The sequence below is a fragment of the Tenebrio molitor genome, chromosome 4 (genome assembly GCF_963966145.1).
Source record: "Tenebrio molitor chromosome 4, icTenMoli1.1, whole genome shotgun sequence".
In the NCBI taxonomy this organism is placed as follows: domain Eukaryota; kingdom Metazoa; phylum Arthropoda; class Insecta; order Coleoptera; family Tenebrionidae; genus Tenebrio; species Tenebrio molitor.
This window is the reverse complement of record NC_091049.1, coordinates 7,414,356-7,425,964: the sequence shown is the minus strand read 5'-3', so window position 1 is coordinate 7,425,964 and position 11,609 is coordinate 7,414,356. Positions and strand designations below refer to the sequence as shown.

Genomic DNA, 11,609 nt, shown 5'->3' with positions numbered 1-11,609 from the left:
TACAGAACAGACTTCCAGTATGAAATAATAATAATAGTACATATATTATTACATGAGCAAGTACAGAATAAGTAAAGAATAAAAATCGTTACTTGCCAGTACCTATAATCCTATACTTTGTCTATAGCAAATTTATCTGACTCTAAAAGCCCGACTAATAAACCGATAATGTTCAATTATTCACCGAAGGGACACAAGATGAAACCAACCATTTCATTTTACTTTTACCTTAAAAATATTTTGCCATAAGGGTCATTTTTGTCTCATTCATAATTCTTGACAAATCAGGTAGAAACTCCGAACTAATATTCATTCCCTCATCTGCAGGGAGTAAATGCAGATTTAATCGTAATACTTTGGGAAAATACAACTACAGAACTACACAATGCTGCTCCCTGTATTTGGTGAATATTATACAGAAATTAATAGTTATTTGTATAGCAAGGCTGCGAAATCCTACTTTGACGAACCGAGAGAAAAATTGTCGTCAAGGCCGCTTTGCGGCCGAGACAAGACAATCTTGAGGTCGTCAAAGGATTTCGTAGCCAAGGTGTACACAACATTTTGTGTGCAACCCGAAAATTTGTAATTATAAAATGAACAAGTAAAATTTCCTTCACTGTCAATAAAAATAAAGTCGGCCTACATGTCGCCATGTCGCTATGGAAACGACATAAATAAAACAATTCATTTTGAGAAAAATTAGAAAAATGTCGCAAGAAAATTACAACGTTTTTGTTCCGTCTACTTCCCCGGAGTTAAAAAATATTGCAGATTGTGCAGTGTCCAGTGTCGGAGAATGTTGTTTTGGCTTATTTAATGGAAAAATCAAAAACTGTGAAAAGTTCAACTTTATGGAGCACATATTCAATGTTGAAGCTCACGCTGAACATACGGGATGGCATTGGTGTCACGAAGTTTCTGAAATTGGTACCTTTTTTGAAAAAAAGTCAGTTTGTTATCAGGCGAAAAAGTCTAAGGTATTGACACGAGACCAGATCAATTTACTGTATAATCTGCCCTTTTTTAGGTCATTTTAATCATGGAATATCAGGAATATCAGAAGCCATGCGAAGAGACGAACTAACCAAAATGTCTATCGATGACATCAAGGATGAACATTCTGTATTAATAGTGGCCGTTGCTGACACAAAAACTGGCATAAAACGAACTTTTACTGTCACCAATCCAGAATTTGTAAGATTATACCGCAAATATGCAGCTCTTGTTCCGTGTACTCATCCAGAGTTAAAAAAATATTATAAATTGTGCAGTGTCGCATTTGAAACCTGAAAAATCGAAACAGCAATATAAAAAAATGTTACAGTGACTTTGCAACTGATGTAACAAGAAGAATGTGAAAACCGTGTTGGATAATGTTGCATTGGCTTACCTATTTACTGGAATTTATTTATTGTGGCAGGTAAATGTTAAATTCTGTTAAGATAAGTTATCATCTGCTCCCTTTTAGGTTATTTTAATCGTGGAAATATCAGATGCCGTGCGAAGAGACAAATAAACCAAAATGTCTGTTGATGCCATTCAGGATTCAGGATATCTTACTAGTTACTAGATATTTCCCTTTTTGACCGGTTAAAAATTAACCTATATAATTCTTCTAGATCGATAATCGGGATCTTTTTTACCGACTCGTCATTCATGAAGCCACCACTCCATTTGAAATTGGCGGGAACTTCAAACCAGATGAAAATTCTGTACTAATAGCGGCCGTTCCTGGCACAAAAACTGGCATAAATCAAACTTTAACTGTACCCAATCCAGATTTTGTAAGATCACACGGCAAATATAGAGATAGACATGTTGTAATTGTGATAATAAATAAATATTGAAATGACTTTTACTTTTACGGCCGTCGTCAAGGCAACGGCTGCGAAATTCAATTTCGCGGCCTGCTCAAGGCACGCGAAGTGCTCATTTCGCGTACGGTTGCACACAAACAATTTTTTTTTCAAAAAAATCTTTGGACAGGTCAATTTTAGTTTATAAAAATACATATTTTAATACAAAATAAAATTCCAAGCAGTCATTTGTTTTCGAGTTATGACGTCATCGATAGTTTTTTTTAAATAGAAACACCCTATTTTTGTTCTTGATTCTGATAGGCCTTTTAATTGTCTAAACGCCAGTATAAAAATTTTGTTATCTTACATAAGGAAATTTTTGAGAAAAAAAAAATAAAGTTGAAAAAATAAATTTTATAACAAACAAAAACGAGTCAAAAACTGTGTTAGTAAGTACTTAAAATTATGGAATTCAATGTTCGAATTGCCATCCTCCAGCTTGTTGACAATAAGCAAGTTTATGAAGAAATTCCCCCTGTTTAATTTTCTCTAGTTTTATCCACACACCCAATCAAAATTGAAATTTCTATACGTTGTGTTTCTGATAAATGAGTCATTTTCGAAAACGTTTTATAAAACAAATAACACATACGAATGAAATTGACAGTAACATTTGACTGTTTGATTTACCTACTTGATTTTTTTCCAACTTTATTATTTTTTTTCTTAAAAATTTCCTAATGTAAGATAACAAAATTTTTATACTGTCATTTAGACAATTAAAAGGGATATCAGAATCAAGAAAAAAAAATAAAAAAACCATCGATGACGTCATAACTCGAAAACAAATGACTGCTTGGAATTTTCTTTAGTACTAAAATATGTATTTTTATAAACTAAAATTGACCTGTCCAAAGATCTTTTTGAAAAAAAATTTGTTTAATTTTTAAGGAATTTATTCCATACTTTTGCCGCTCACTGTAGTTTTATTAGTCGGGCCTTCAAAGTCAGAAAAATGTCCTATACGATCAAATTGTAGGTATATTATGTACCTACAAAAAATAATAAAATTAATTCTTAGCTCAATATTTTTAATTTTTTAAAATTTAATGTTCTTTTTGTTAAAAAAAAAATGGGAGAAATACAAAGGAAAGTCGGAAAATTCGGACAAACTTCAAAAATTATAATTTTTGTATGCACTCTCGATCATTACTGACGACATTTGTAATTGATTCTCTTTTTTTTTGTTCGGTTTGTTCCCGGGATGGAAATAACTCAATTGAAAAAATGTTTTTGGCAAATTTGGAGAAAAATCTGGAAAAACGCATTCCACCCTAAATTAAAATTACATCCGTTTTTACTTTTGTGTTGTTTCGCGATCTGTCCAACAAATGTATTTGTTTTATTTCTATACCAATTTATTTCACTGTCGGATTGTTCACTTGAACATCGATCTTGCAATCGAAATGTAAATAAAACACCTTGAGATTCATTGTAATTTCAAATTTAATGGAAGAAAATAAATCATCATCACAAACTAATTTGCTGAAATTTGGATTGGACAAGACAACGTCTGTCGGGTCAGCTAATAAATAATAAAATGGAATGAAACAACAGTTTGCAGTGCAGCCAAAGCCAATTCAGATTTGGTATTGTAGGACTTGTCTTTCCAACACAAAATTTTATTTTATCTCCGTATTTAGGTACGGAACAGGACAGGGTAGGGTAGGGGTAGAACCCCCTACTGAGCGTCTGTGACCAATTCAAGGTACCTGCGTCCTCGGTTTGTTTGACCCAAGGAGGTTTGACCAAAATATAAATTTGTAAATAGAGGACCCACTGTACATCAAGTTCGAAATTTCTTTCAGGTAAACGCGAGCCTTAATTTGACGTTTCTCAAAACGCTCCTGCTTTTTATGTATTTGTAGCGAGTTTTAAGTGATGGGTGACGACAGCCATCATCAAATGGCCCATCCCGGATTACATGAAAATGAAATCTGTAACAGTCGTCGCTTTGAAGGCCGAACTAGATCCTCAGGATCCTCCCGGTCAAATGACAGGTACAATTTAAATTCGAAATTTTTAGAATTTAATAATAATAATATAGAGAAAGCTATTAGAAATAATTATATGATGAAGACAAACAAAGTATGGAAAAAACAGCAATATTTATAAATGAATCAGGATTATATCCTTTACGTAATTTTATCATCCAAGAAAGAAGAAGCAAAAAAATTTACATCAGAGGTATTTCCCACAATAAGAAAGCATGGCAAATACAGGGTGTCCCAGAACTCGCGCGTCAGCCGTTAACTGCTAATTTTAATATTTAATCCGACAAGGATTCTACAAGAAAAAACGTCAAAAGCATGTTAGTTTTGAAATGAAAACGATTTTAAGATAACCAATCACACACGCCTTCCTGAAGGTAACTCTACTAAATGTATGCGTTTCCCAGGAAATGACTTTAGATGTTGCTGCTAAAAAACAGTGATGAAATGTTTGGACAACTTTTATTAAATTCTGTCACTTTGACATTTAACAGAAAACGGAAACAACATTAAACAAAAAGTACATTTTTAAAGTAAATGTTCAAATTGTGGACTTTCTCCGACCATACGTGAAGATTGTGACTATTAAAAGTCCCTTTGCGGCAAAAACAGGATTCATTCGTAAGTAACACATTTGCAAGAAAGCCTGGATTCTCTTCGTGTTCCTGGAGTGTTCGTGTTCCAATCGAGGTGCATAATCTTCGGATAATAGATGTTGAACTTTGGTGTAATGATTCGGGTGCATGTGGTTACCTTTTAAAATGTTTTGAACAGTATTTTTTGATTGATTCAGGATGTCGGTCACATTTCTAATACTTCTCGTTCCATCTTCCGTAAATGATTGAAGTACGTATCAGGAGTGCGAACCGTGCGGTCAACACCATCAACTCATTTTCTATCGGGGACCAAAAAACCAATGGTTCTTGTTCTGTCCACTAAACCTAAAAATACGTCCGAACTAGGATGCCGATGTGGAAAGCGTTCACGATACAACCTTACGGCCGCTTTAGAATTCCTGCTACTTTCCCCGTAGATTATCATCATTTCGGTGTATTCTTCGGAAGTGAATATTTCTCACTGTGTTGCTGTCCAAAAATTGACACTTTTCAAATGTACTGATTAATGTCACTTTGACGTTAGTATAAAACGTTCGCATAGTTGACCAGAAAAATATTGACTTTTTAACATTAATTTTGTTACCTGGTAACAACAGTACACGGAATAATTCACCTGATATACTTTACTAATCATTCTTCTGTGATTGGCTATCTTAAAATTGCTGTAATTTAAAAACTAAATGGTTTAACACAAAAAATCTTGAAAATCCTATTATCAGATGGAAGAACAGAATTTGTGGTTTACGGCTGACGCGCGAGTTCTGGGACACCCGATATAAAAGAATGAATTGGAGCAATTGAAAAACGACAATTTGAAACTGAGAGATTTAGTGTAAATGGGATCGGTATATAAAGCGTAGTAGACTCCAGCCGTTTACTGAGGATACATTCGGTGGGGATGCGCAACAACGCTATTTTGTTCGACCAGTCCATTATTAGGAAATAAGGGTGGTTGGAGTTTGCCGTGTTTGTCTTTGTCTGGTTAAAGTAAATTTGACATTTGACACTTTTGACAGTGACAGTTTGTTTATCACCTGTATTGAGTATTGTGATTGTTAGTCGTGTAAGGATTGCTATAAAAAGTCTTTGTGAGGTAGGTAACCAAGTTCTGAAGACTATTTGTGTAATATTAATAATTTTGCTATTTACCTACCTATTTACAAGAATTGTTTTACAGAATTGTGATGAAGAGAATGAGGATAATCTGTTCAGTTCGTGTAACGACGATCTATTGGATCTATCACAGACATCTGATTCATCCATGGAAATGGAGATTATTTTTTAAAAACGAAGGAAATTGAACAGAATTTTACAATTTGTTGAGAAGATTGTACTGTCATGTGATGACACACAATTTAAATAGCACTTTAAACTCCATAGAACAAGTATATACTAGGTTAGTACTGCATATGTAAAGTTTTGATAAATTATTTGTTATTTTTAACACAGCAAATAGAACAAGACAAAGTGTTAGCAGCCCATACATTTGGGTGTGAAAAGATTGATCGCAACAAAGCTCTTTTGATAATTCAACGCAAGTGTTAAAGAACCAATGAATATAAAGAACTGGACTGAACAACCGCCAATTACGAGTGAACTTTTTTGATTATTTTGAAGGTATAGTTTGTCCAGTGAGAGATTGGTTGACAAAAAAATCACAAAATTCTTCATAGAGAAAGTAGTACCTAGCGCACGTAAAATATGAAATATATGCTTCAAGCAGTAACATTTTTGCCCTGAAATTATACTCTAATCAATGCATTTTGTAGTGTTGGGTTAATTTAATACAATTTAAAATCTCCCAATCTTTCGCTGGATGAAGTTTACAAAATAAATAGGCAATTATTCTGCATCTAACATTCCATTGTTACCAAATTAACAAACTCGCCTTTGACAGTTTAAATTTGTCAATATAATGCCCGTTTGCAACGTCATACTAAGCAATGCTTAAGTATTGGATAACAATGGGATTCCAATACTTAAGCATTTCTTAGTACGATTGTGCAAAAAAAATGTAAGCGAATAGATGAGGGTCTACATCAGTGGCAGAAATTTCTAATATGTAATGTTATAAATACCGTTTCGTAAATGTCTGTGGTTCTGGTTTGTTAAATTCTCATGTAATACAACTCTTGACATGAATTTGGAAACCTTTAGGCAAATTACTGATCGATTTAATGTTACAATGAGCTCAGCTCATCATGGCATAAGTAAAGTGATCAAATATTTGGTGTCTGTAAGTTTAAATAAATACATGTAATTTGACATTATTTCAATTATAATTATATTAATTTAAAGTCTGCTTTATTTGCCGCATCATTTCTCTGTCTCTGTTTTTCGTTTCTTTTTTTTTTTCTTTCTTTGGTACACATATTAATAGGAACTTCTTCATTGTTGGTGTTAGGACTGTTAGGTGTCATTTCAAGAGAATCCAATATTTGAAGCAATTGAGGGAATTTATGGCTGAAGGTCGTCCAATTTTTTTTACTGACGAAAGTTACATCCATACCAGCCATTTACCGTCCTATTCATGGAGTGATGGTACTACAAGAGGAGTAAAATTAAGCGTCGCAAAAGGCAAACGACTAATTATGGTTCATGCGGGCAGTAAAGATGGTTTTGTACAAAACGGGCTTTTACTGTTTCCATCAGGTTCAAAGTCAGGTGACTACCATGCAGATATGAACTGGACCAACTTCGAGAAATGGACAACAGACCACTTAATCCCGAATTTGCCGCCAAGATCTGTGCTAGTGATTGACAATGCCTCGTATCACAACACCAAAGAATTGCGAGATCCTACAATGGCCACGAGGAAGGGTGATATGATTTGCTGGTTGAAAGACAGAGACATACCAGTAGACGAAAAAATGTTGAAGCCGGAAATCTACAATTTGGTCAAACAAAATAAGCCGGCTTGCCCAGTTTATAAACTGAACATGTTGCTTGGCCAACATGGGCATACTGCTTTACGGCTGCCGCCCTACCACCCTGAATTAAACCCGATTGAAAAGATTTGGGCACAAGTAAAGCAATGGGTCGCCTCGCATAATGTAGGACATCAAAATATGGGTGAAACTCATAAAACTTACGAGGCAGTCATTTGACAGAATCGGCAAGGCAAATTGGGAAGCGGTCTGTAATCATACGAACAAAATAGTCGATGATTATGTTTCAAAGGAGCCTCTTTTAGACGTTGCCTTAGAACAAATAGAATTTGTTGTAAATACAGGCTCCAGTGACGAAGAGGAGGAAGACGACGACGATGATGAGGAAAATGTAGTTGAGCCCGATTATGACTTTGATCTGGGAGTATCACCACTGTAATTTGTAATTTCAATTCCATAATACACGGTGTCCCAGAACTCGCGCCCCAGAGAAAAAAGGAGAAATCAGTGTCAAGATTTCGTTCGAATTCCTCCAAATCGATTTAATACCACCTGTGCTTTTTAAATTATGTATTCTGCCGCGGATTATGCTTGCAAATGAATGGGGGCCACTTGGATCACTTGCTCTGATTGTATTTATTTTTCGTTTCGTGATTCCTTTTGGCTATGTTGTTTCTGTTATTATACCATTTCTCCTGTTTTTTTAACATAAGTTCACGCGTTATAATAAACAAGGTTCTTTTTAGAACCGCAATTTGTTGTTTTATTTAACAAACTTAATCTTAACCTAACACACTTAACCTCCACCATAATAAAGACGTAATATTATTACTTGTGGTATTGCTGCCACATGTACAACTTTAAATTAAATGCCCTTTTTTCAGTTTTTAATGAAAATGCTTCCTAGGTACGTATTTTGAATTCAATTTGTTTTATTTTTCTGCTAACACTCATTAATTTACGTTCTAAACAATAATTATTATTTATATCACCCGTTTTTAAATCAATAGCAACGAATACAATACTTCATTGTGCATCAAACTTAGTATAAATTGTTTAATTACATGTTTTTCTATAAACCACTTCTATGGGACGCACTGGTTTATCTACGGCACTGGAATATTTGGACCGCGCAGGTTTCCCCCACCTAATGTATCCTCAGTAAACGGCTGGAGTCTACATATGATTATTTTGAAGTATGTATCTATAACCCAGGAAGACAAATATTGTCACCCAATAATAAAAAATAAATTAAATTATTGACATATAGTCCATTTTTTAATTATAGTCCGATGTATCAATTAAAAAGCAGAACAACTGTCATATTGCTATCTCTTTTCAACATAATGTAAACAAATTATTGGATTCTTGTACTATTGCGGGCAAAAAAAGTGGGACATCAAATTTCTGTCAGTTTTGAAAAATTCAATGTAGTTCAAGCTTTATCGTCATTTTTTTGACACTATTCCAGCTGACAGTTTAAAAATTTATTTTATACTCCTATTTTCCTTTTCCAAATGCCCTCTTGTTTTGATAAAGGTAGATTTTGATTGGAACTTTGCATTAAATAAATATTCACTACGTGCTTACTTACAATGATTCCCTACAACCTACAATACGTAATGACAACGTCAATCAATTCAAAGTAGGGTTATTTCACATTAAAAGACGAGACAATGACGTTGATGTGCCACTTTTTTTGCCCGCAATAGTACGTATTGTATTAAGCGTGTCCCACTATGCATCTCGCTTTAGCATGTGTGATTCGAGCAAGACACGAGTTGTACGTTTATTACATTAGCGACGTCAAATTTTTAGGTTACGTTTTAACCACATTATTTGTGATAATTTTGTTTAATTTTGCTTGAAATGTTCTCCGTATAATGCCAACGAAAAGCATGTGGACAGATTCATTTACAGAATTTGTAAATTGCAAAAATAATATTGGAATTGCGCGGAAACTTGCAAGACAGGAAGTTAACAGGTAAGGGGGTAAACTAATTCATAGAGAGTTGTTCTGTGTTCATGGCGTTGTCGAAACAAAATCTAGGAAGAAAGAAAGACAGCCTAAACGTGGTTGTTTTGTGCTGTTTTCAACAATTTTTAATATACCTGACCTATTAGTTGATATGTAAATAGTTATCAAAAGAGTTCTGAACGGAGCGGTTTTTTGAAAGACAAAATTAAAACGGAGGAATAAATTTGCAGAAAAACCAAGAAAGCACGAAAGAACACAATATCTGTCTCATGTGGCCTAAATAAATTTTCAAATATTGGTAGAACCATGCACTGCTGTCAAATGTCGAAAGCAGACGCAGGTCATGTCGACTTCTTGATTCGGACTAAGCTCATCAGACTATAATAAAAAAAATGGACTATAGATAATACTATTATTTGTTGTATTTTTCATATTAGATAATGATAATCACCCTAGTTTAAAGGTAAAGATGTAGCAGCAATATTGGGTTATGATTATGAAAAATCAAAAATGCTATAAGTGAAGACGTATGTGTTGGTTTTGAGAGAAAATTGATAGTCTTGCTCTGTCAGATAATAAATATTCGAGTCTAAAGACCCCTTACAAGACGAGGTCGTATTTTTAATAAATATGGGTTCTTTTGCAAAAAAAGAAAGAAATATTGATTACAAATTACTTGTTTTAATTTATGGGATTTATAGAAAGATAAAAAAACGTGATTTTAATCACAAAAGAAATGATAAAATTTATACATAAAGGGTGTGAAAATCCAGTGACTGATGATCATCCATCGCTGAATTTAAGAAGATATAAGGAAGATTTAAAGAAAATTTTAGAAAACTATAAAATAGAATATCAGATAATAAATTGCGATAAAATTAAAAATGAATTATCATATTATGAAAATTTAATAGCAAAAGATATTATCATGTTTCACCGAATACTTAAAAAAAACAACATGGATCTTATTAAGCGTTGGTAATTTTAAATCCCTAATAATTTGATTAAATACAAAAACGGCTCAAGAAATTAGGGAATATTATACAGGGTGTTAGGGAATGGTCTCCCAAGAATGTCAGGGTGAGTTTCTGAGGGAAAATATGGTCGAAGAAAACCTTAATACCATTTTTTCCCAACATGAATGGTTTTCTCAAAGATAAAAATATTAAATGGTGCCTCACTGTTTGGGAGCTCTTGCACCATTTTATTGTTGTAATAATTAAATAAATAGTTAAAGTTCTGAAATGAAAGTTAATTGCTTAGCAACTAAAAGACAACAATGCCTTTGTCAGATTTTATCGAGTACCTACCTATTGTCACAATAACGTTTCGGTTTTGAATACTTCCCTTGGATAATATCTCATCAAAAACCACCAGGATTGCATTTTTTTTAAGGTCAAAATCAATAATTCATTCGAAATATTTATCTAGATTCACCGCAACCTTGAAGTAAGTCCTTTTTTATTGCTGCAATAAACTGAAATTATTTCTACAGCTTTATTTGTGATACCACATCTCGATCAACTCCTAAAGGGATCGAGCACTAACCACCTAATACTACTAATAAGATTCGTTAATTTTGGTGTAACTTTATTTTTGGTTCGACACTGTCAGAATTTGAGAATTTTCTCCTATGTGAACGGATTTTGATAAATGTCACAACGTGTCAAAACGAAACGTCAAGCTAATTTAAAGATTTTAAACGATTTGGAGCTTTTAAGGGGCTCGTCGAACCAAAAAACGTTGTATTCAACTCGTTCGTGTGTAAATTGGGTCTTTTTTGGCACTCGTGGGCCATTTTAAAACGCTCGTAACGAGCGTTTTAAAGGCCCACACGTGCCAAAAAAGACCCAATTTACACACAAATTCGTCAAATAAACTACTATTATTTGTATTTGTATTTGTATTGAAAAAAATCATAATAAATGTTAATCATAATAAATGTCCTCCGTTTGCCCTAATACAAGCATTAGCATACCTTCGGACAGCAACAGTAGCCTTTCCGCTATATTCCCATACACAAAATACATATCTGCATACTCCTCGATAGAATATTCGGGCATTGTAAACGATTGTAGTCTTCGCAGGCGACGGATAAAAGATAGAAGTATTTTCATATTTGGTGGCGGAAACAAAAGACTGAGAAATGTCACAAAAATGTATTGTCAGTGTCAAATTTCTCATAAACTCCGTAAAAAGGAATGTCTAGGTAAATTTAAATTTTCGCTAAATAGATAAATTCTAAGGAAACCAATTTTTGTCAGTGCTTCAAA

General features: G+C 33.7%; 1 long non-coding RNA gene across 2 annotated transcripts; it reads left to right on the top strand.

The window, feature by feature from the left end:
* The first annotated feature begins 532 nt into the window (after positions 1 to 532).
* On the top strand, positions 533 to 1,855 carry LOC138128467 (uncharacterized). Of its 2 annotated transcripts, XR_011158685.1 has the most exons (3): positions 533 to 1,423; positions 1,472 to 1,565; positions 1,623 to 1,855. It is a non-coding gene; the product is annotated as an uncharacterized lncRNA (long non-coding RNA). The 2 variants fall into 2 exon arrangements; XR_011158684.1 differs by having other exon boundaries at positions 1,472 to 1,855.
* The last annotated feature ends 9,754 nt before the right edge of the window (positions 1,856 to 11,609 follow it).